Below are 8443 nucleotides of genomic sequence, written 5' to 3'. Positions count from 1 at the left end.
TCGGCTATTTGAGTGTAAAAAACAGATCAATACAGCTCCTGGAATCATCAATCAAAGTTTAAGGATAACATTTTACCCCCAAGACATGTTCTTAATCATTCTATTTTTCTGAAATTTTTATACAAATAAAAATGAAATAATTAAAATCAGCAACTATTTATATTTTACAAAAATTTTAATACTATAAAACAAATTAAGGGTGTTTTTATCCCCTAATTAAAATAATTAGGCAAAATAATAATTACGGGGGAATAATTTTAAAAACAGTAGAATATAGAATTTGTATCAAAATTCCCTAAAATTTGCGAATAATTCGAAAATGCAGAAATACTGGATATTTGAAATACGTATAATTTTATAAAAATAAAAACCCAGATTTTGTGGGGTTTGACGTCCCGGTGGGGTCCCGGTCCGTTTATTATTTTTTAAAACAGAAACGATTCCTAAATTAACAGAAAACCCCGAAAATACATAAAACACATTCAACACACATAAAACGAGATAAAACGAGTAACTCGATAAAGACACAAATAAGAACGCGTCCAAATTACGGATCGATTCATATTAATGCATCTCAAACACGTAACAAGTATAATATTGGTTCATATCAGATCCGAAAATACATTACTTAGTAGCTAAGTAACTATAAAACGATACAATTTAATATCACATTTGAATAATTATCAAAACCGAGCTTCTTATAAAACACTTTATACGAGAATAATGTAAAATATCCCGTCTTTCGAGAATACGGGTTTTTTGTTGATCTATCAAAACGATTATCGTATCGAAAATATTACGCTGGGACGCGTACGGGTCAAACCGTAATCCAGATTGAAAAAGTTAAAACACGGAAAATGTCCGGAATTACCAGATTAGGTTAGGAAGGAGTTTTCGGAAGAGTTTTAGGTTGTAAAAACGCAAAAAACGATTAAAGTTGGAAGGTTACCGGCTTTAAAAATAATTTTGTAATTATTCTGAAAATAAATAATAAATACATAAATCATTATAAAATCATCTAACAGTCCAACAATTACCAGAAAAATATCATAATTATCTAAATTTTATTCTGGACATATAATAATTCAAATACTCAAATAATATCACATATAAACACCCAAACATCAATTCCAATTATCAGATAATTCACCAAAATTCACATAAATAATTCCAAATAATTATAATAATAACATTTGAAAATATGGGATATTACAATAAGTGGTTGGAGCTTGTTGCTGTGATCTCTGAAAGTTGTTCACAAATTGAGCCGATTCGCTAAAAATAGCACACTGCTCAGTTTAATGTGCCTCCGCACACAGCTCACAAACACTAGTAATTTGATTAACTCCATAATTAGTCAAAGTGTCCACTTTCATCGTTAAAACTTGAAGTTGAGCAGCTATAACAGTAGCTGTATCCACTTTCAGTATTCCTGCTACTTTGCCTTGCAACATTATGTGCGTAGGATTCTGGTATTCATTAGCTGCCATTAGCTCAATCAACTCATAAGCTTCATTTTAACTTTTAGCCCATAAGGCTCCACCAGATGCTGCATCAAGCATATGTCTAGATTGTGCGCCTAAACCATTGTAGAAACAGTTTATAATCATCCAATCAGGCATGCCATGGTGTGAGCACTTCCTTAGCATCTCCTTGTATCGATCCCAAGCCTCACATAGAGATTCTCCAGTTTGTTGAGCAAACTGAGTAAGAGCATTCCTGATTGCAACAGTCTTCACCATAGGAAAGAATTTAGTGAGAAACGTTTGAGCAAGATTCTCCCATCTGGTGATAGACCCTGAAGGTAGAGAATTTAACCAGCACTTCGCTTTATCCCTCAGAGAAAATGGGAAGAGTCGCAGCTTTATAGCATCTTCAGTCACATCCTTGAACTTGAAAGTGTCACTGTAATAACCCCAATTTTTGGGAAATTTTTGAAACCCTTATGAATAGTGTTTTTGCTGAATGAGAAAACTTTTCATGCCACACTACGTAGGGGTTCTGTTATTGATCTTCTGGGATATTATTAGTACTCTATGTGGTATATAAGTGTATGTAAAGATCGTCAGAATCCAATTTCCGAACACTTTGATTTTTCCCGGAAATCCACTAGATACGGAAAGAATTGAGAAAAAGGTAACAGAATAAAAAGGATTTAAATTAAAGGATTATAAGAGAGGATCATAAAAAGGAATATAATGTATTGAGAAAGGTTAAGGGAACCTAAGTAATAAGATCCCGGGTATGATCCCTCAAACGATAAACGAAAACGAAAGTTAAGCGAACCGTATAACAGATCAGCGGTCATTAGGCAAACAATTAGGAAGTTAATCAAAGGGATTAGAGAGGATGATGTCACCCAACCAATGAGAAGAGGACAAGGAGGGGAGGATGACATCATGAGGATGATGCAAGCATGACATAAGAGGGAAGGAAATGTGGTGGAATATTAACCACACAAAATCAAGGGCAACTAGGTAATTTACTAAATCAAACACAAAAAAACAAGCCAACCAAGCCAAGCAAATCATTTTCATCAAAACACAAAAACCATTCTCTCACCCAAGCAAGCTTGCTCTCGGCTTTTACTATTGCAAATGGAGGAGAAATTCAAAATCAAAGATCCAAGCTTCCTAAATTGGTGAGTTAATTCCCTAATCATCTTCATGCTTAGTTAGGGCTATATCATGAGTTTAAGCCATCAATTCCTTCTCCATCTTCTTCATTTAATCAAAGAAGAAGACTATGAATAGTGTTTTCAAGTTTTTAACTTGAAGTTTTTCTTATTTTTCTTGAAGATCCAAGCATTCTTAAGACTTCTCAAAGCTTCTTAAGGCTTCCTAGCTCCTCCCACCACTCAAAGGAAGGTATACCATCTCCAAACCCTAGATTCCTATATATTATAAGATGATTTTGATTAGTAGGGTGCTATTGTAGCTTGTTGTTGTGATTTAGAGTTTGGGATTTGAAATGGTAGTGAAATGGAATGGTGAATGTTGTGGTTTTGATTAAAAGGACTTAAGTATGATTAAAGTTAAGCTTAGGCATAAGTATGAATGATTAAATTGAATTGGTTGGGGTTGTTATGATGTGATAAGGATGGATGTTGGTTGTATGTTGGATTTGAGGTTGATTTGGAATGAGTTTGAATGGTTTAAAATATTGGAAATCGCGTAAACATAGCCGTCGTAACGTCTGATTTTCTTTGGACTGTTTTTGTGCATAACTTTAGGACCCGAGAACCCCCTGCTAGATTATGACCACTGCCATGTTTAGATAGCTCATGTTACGAGCTTCGTTTTGATATGTAGTTCGTTCGATTCCGATGCACGGTTTAGGAGAAACGACCGTTTCAAGTAACGGCGTTTCGCGAATGAAACTTTTCCCCTCGCCTTACTTTGAAACATAGGTTAAAGACCAAAAAGGGTTAATTAATGTATGAAACATTTATGGTAAGTGTGCTAGGCAGTTAGTAAGATACTCGCGAAGGAATCGCCTTAAAACTCGTAAAGGTTAAATTATTAAAAATGGTGGAGCCGAGGGTACCCGAGTGACTTAAGCGAATCAGTGAGCGCAAAACAAGCGTTAGAGTCTAAGTTAGTTAGAGTATAGATTTACAAGTGACTTTGGTTTAATTCCAACTTACTTGTTGTTTATAGGTTACCAGACTCGTCCCGAGCCATTCGTAACCCCAGTCGCTCAGGCAAGTTTTCTACCCGATATACTGTTGTTGTGATGTAAATATATGTATATGCATTATCTTGTGATAGTGCATGATTGTTATTAGCAAATTTTGCGATATATTGGAGCATGCTGATATGGTATATATGCATGTCTGTTTCATAATCTGGTTATCTATCTGTTGATTTCAATGCTTATAGTTGCATAATACCTATGCTAGAAATAAGCAAGTAGTTGCGTATGCCCTTAGTATAGGGGATAAAAGGTGAACATATTTCTAAACCGGGAGTCGATGTTCCCGAGTATATTATATATATATTTATATATTTATATATATATATGGATATAGTTTTTAAAACTATGGATCGAATAAGGTTTATTCGATACCTTTATTTTACTTAATTGAATATTAATTTGAGTATTCATTCGAGGGCTTAAGACTCAGTTTATTTTATTATTTGAATATTATTTGAATATTCATTCGAGGGCTTATGACTCAGTTTATTTTATTATTTGAATATTATTTGAATATTCATTTGAGGGCTTATGACTCAGTTTATATTATTATTGAATATTACTTGGATATTCATTTGAGGATGTATGACTCCTTTATTTTATGAATATTATTTATAGTATTCATTCGAGGTATTATGACTCCGCTTATTACTTAATAATATTCTTTATTGTATTAAAGAATAAGGTGTCGATAATCAAACTTATTTTTGATTATTCAAATAAAGATATTACTTTCGTATAAGTATATCTTTGATTATTTGTTATTCATTCAAGTATAAGTTTTCCAACTTCTACCTCAATTATTCTTATGGGAATATTATTTAAATAATAATATTCAGATATTTCTTTCATATCGGGACTGATTTAGTTTAATAAATCAGTATTACTCCAAACATTCTTAAAAATGTTTTCGAGTCTTCAAAATGATTTTTAAAAGTTAGAGCGGATCCCAAAACTTATTTTTATATTTAAGATCTTCCTTTTTAAGGGGATTTAAATACTCGCTCAAAACCTGGGGAATCCGGCTCTGTGGTGTGTTTTATATTCGCAACGAGGTTGCAGTTTTGGTAAATGAATTGATTACTTGCCCAATGTTCGGGAAGTAAGCCCATCTAATTGAGTCGGCATAAGTGACAGGCCGGGGTACGGTCTATAAATTGTGTAAGTGGCTGGGTGGCAGTCCATCAACGCGTAAGAGGCCGGGTGGCGGTCCAGCACAAGGTCCTTATGAGGCCAGGGTGATGATCGGTGGGGGATTCATCCATCTACTAGTAGAAAAGGTTACTTATTGGTATCTTTGCCTGATCAGCAAGATATCTGGTTTATGCCAAAATTCTTTTCCTTCCAAATTCATTGGATATTGCAACTCTGTTCATACTTTACATGACAGAGGTTTTCAGGAAATGTATGGGAGATATATATGAATATATTTATATATCGGGACTTAATGAAGTATCTCGTAACTTCATTATTTATAATGATATTCAAAGATTGAATCTATTCAAATCTTGTCTTGTAGTCTCATCTATGTGATGAACCTTTGAAACTGATTATAACTTGAACGGGGGTAGTTCAAGTAGTATTTGGGAAAGATATAAGTATTTTGGGGTATCTTGTAACTTCATCTTTTAAACTTATATCTAGTTAATGATTGTCTTATGAATGACAAAGATTTTCGGAAAAACGTTGAGACAAGGTTAGATATATGAGATCACCTTGCAATGATATTTTTTATATATACAGTTATAAACTGGAACTCTGTGTGTATTATGCATGGAAGAGGACTTCCCATATTTTGAAAAGTATATATGTATATATATATATACTGAATATTTTGCGACTTCATCGCATTAAGATATCAACTTGGTTCATTTCTTTTGACCAAGACTTTCATGAGTGCTATGAGAAGGCTCATATATTGTTAATCATTATACATATTATTTTGGTGGGCTTGCTGCTCACCCTTGCTTTATTTCTTCATCACACAACAACAGTTAGGAAAGATGGCCAGACTCCAGCAGACCCAGCGCAAGCGCGTGGGAAGCGTCCCGCGTCTTCCCGATGATGTTGTGGCTGCTATAGCTGCAGAGGTAGATCCATTGGTAGATCAGGCTTTCTATTTTGAGAATCAAATTATGTATAATTATAACTTGTGGCAGAAAATAGCAATTAACTGTAAATTTATCAAGTAATCATTTTGGGTTGTAATAACTTTTAAATTGTGGATTCAAAGACTGGTACTTATTTAAATTTCATCTCTGAGACTATAACGGGTTGTGGTGTGTGTTAGTGTGGGGTCACAGCATAAGGTTATTATTATTAATTAAGTGAAGTGATATTGTGGAAAGAAAGACCGTGACGACCCGGATCCCTGACCCCGGATCTGGGGGTGTTACAGTCACAAATCTCGATGAAATTCCTGATGTGCATGTTAGGGTCTTCTGTAGGAGAAGCCCCAAACTGAACTGAGTTCTGTATCATCTGAATCGTGCTTGAGTTGATCTCAAAAGTGTTAGCCGCGATGGCTGGTCTGATGATGTTCGACTGAATATCATTGATCTTCGGCTGAGAATAGTCCATCAAAGCCTTAGGATTATCTGCTTGATCTCTCATCTCTATTAAAGTTGGTTCTTCGACTTTCTCTTCGTCCTCAAAAACTTCCCTTTGGTCCACTACAACTTCCTCCTCGGCTTTATCCAGATTTCTCTTACGAGACCGAGAACGCGTATGCATACACACTCGTTAGAGTACCTGAAATATGACAAGGAAAAGAGTAGGTAAGTGACAATGTCCAAGTCAATGAACTTTAACGATCACTATTGACAAACACATAAACTAAAACTTAACACCGAGTCCCCGTCAGCGGCGCCAAAAACTTGTTAGGGCTAAACACGCGCTAATAATTCACGCAAGTATACAAGATCGCAAGTAATATAGAGTTATTTCTATTTCGTTCCCACATGGACTGGTTTAGGTTAACTTTGTGATTTATGCACTTATGCAACAATGATATGGCTATTATTCAATGCTAAGACGATAACAATTTAGGTTTTGATTATAACTACGATCAACTAATGAAAATTATACCAAAGAACATAAACTAAGAGATTAAAGAGATTTGAATAATATATGACATAAACATGGGATTCTAACTTCATTAAATACTTCATTCAATAGCCTTATTGTTCTTAACCCTAGCATGCAATGGTGATGACACTAATCAGACAACACGAAACTGCTAAACGCCAACTTTCTTTGCACGAATAACATACTACCAGACATCCACAAAAGAGATAGAAGCTGAATAGACACCAATTATATTGAGACCCTATATGTCTATAAAATTTGACAACATAATGGTTTTGATGCACAAGTTATCTATCATGATTACATAGGGCAAGTAAGATGGTTAAAATTACCTACGAATCATGCATATCAATAACACATGAACCTATGCTAGCATGGCAAGTTCTAATCTTTAAATTCACTGTCTCTTCATTAAAGATTAACACACTATCTTATAAGTTCGCGACACTCATAAGACAAATAAGAACAACCAATACTAGGATATTATACGATCACCATACACTAAGGCATCGAAATAAATTAACTAAAGAAATCCATAAATAAATCCGCTAGAACCCCCACGATAACGATTAGCCCATAATCGGACTCATCATCAACGTGGGTTCCGATGAAAGCATTGTATAATAAATGTAGTCTTTATACTGAATAAATAATAAAACCAAGTATGAAACAAGAGTATAGGTTCACGAATAAGAAAACTAGCATCCAAGGTTACAACTTAGAACAAAGAATCACAAGTATAAACTAGGTCTTCTTCGCCTTTGTTGAATCGTACTAAAACGGTCTTCTTACGCCTTCTCCTTGTGCTCCGGTACGTCTTCTTATGAAAAATGACCTTTATTTAGGTATATATAGCAGCCCACACATAGTAGAAGTCCTCCAATCAGAAGCCCAATAGAATCAGGATTCAAATTTCCCGACCCGGCGCGACCGCGCGCTTGATCAGCGCGGGCGCGCTGTGTCTCTATAGTTCGGGCGCGGGCGCGCTGGCCTTCTGGAGAAAAATCCATTTTCCTTCTTTTCTTGCTGCAATGAGTTGGTCTTCCCGAGCTTTATTCCTTGGACACCATCCTAACACCATATTAGCTCAAAAACAATGCTAATTCACCTGAATTCCGGATTAATGCCTGAAATGAAAAAACACTAGAAAACTAATTAAAACACCAATAACTTGAGTACAAAAGCACCAATTCAAAGCTTAATGGAGCGTTATAAAGTGTCATAAATGTCTCTTAGCATCTACACCAAGGCATCCACAGAGCAAAACAAACTATGGCACAAGAGACTCTCACATCTGAACTACAAGGCAATCAACTCTCTAGTCAAGAAGGAGTTGGTGAGAGACATGCCAAAGCTGGAGTTTGCTCAAATTGAAGTTTGTGAAGCATGTTAGAAAGGAAAAATGAAAAGATCAAGTCACAAGTCAAAAATTGTGAATTCCATAAGTGCATCTTTGCAGCTTATTCACATGGACTTGTTTGGGCCAGTAATGTCTTATCAATTTCAAGGACAAATATGCACTTGTGATGGTGGATGATCTCTCAAGATACACCTGGGTAGATTTTATGCATTTTAAGGATGAAACTCCACACATCAGAATTGAGCACATAAAGAAGATAGAAAAACAGGTTGAAGATTATAATTGTGTGAAAAGATTGAG

At 35.1% G+C, this 8443-nt stretch overlaps 1 non-coding gene across 1 annotated transcript; it reads left to right on the top strand.

The window, feature by feature from the left end:
- Nucleotides 1-1620: 1620 nt before the first annotated feature.
- On the top strand, nt 1621-1727 carry LOC141682369 (small nucleolar RNA R71). The gene has a single exon (XR_012559770.1). It is a non-coding gene; the product is annotated as a small nucleolar RNA R71 (small nucleolar RNA).
- The last annotated feature ends 6716 nt before the right edge of the window (nt 1728-8443 follow it).

Source organism: Apium graveolens, chromosome 8 (genome assembly GCF_009905375.1).
Source record: "Apium graveolens cultivar Ventura chromosome 8, ASM990537v1, whole genome shotgun sequence".
Lineage (NCBI taxonomy): Eukaryota > Viridiplantae > Streptophyta > Magnoliopsida > Apiales > Apiaceae > Apium > Apium graveolens.
The sequence above is the reverse complement of the archived record's forward strand: the minus strand, read 5'-3'. Positions and strand labels throughout refer to the sequence as shown.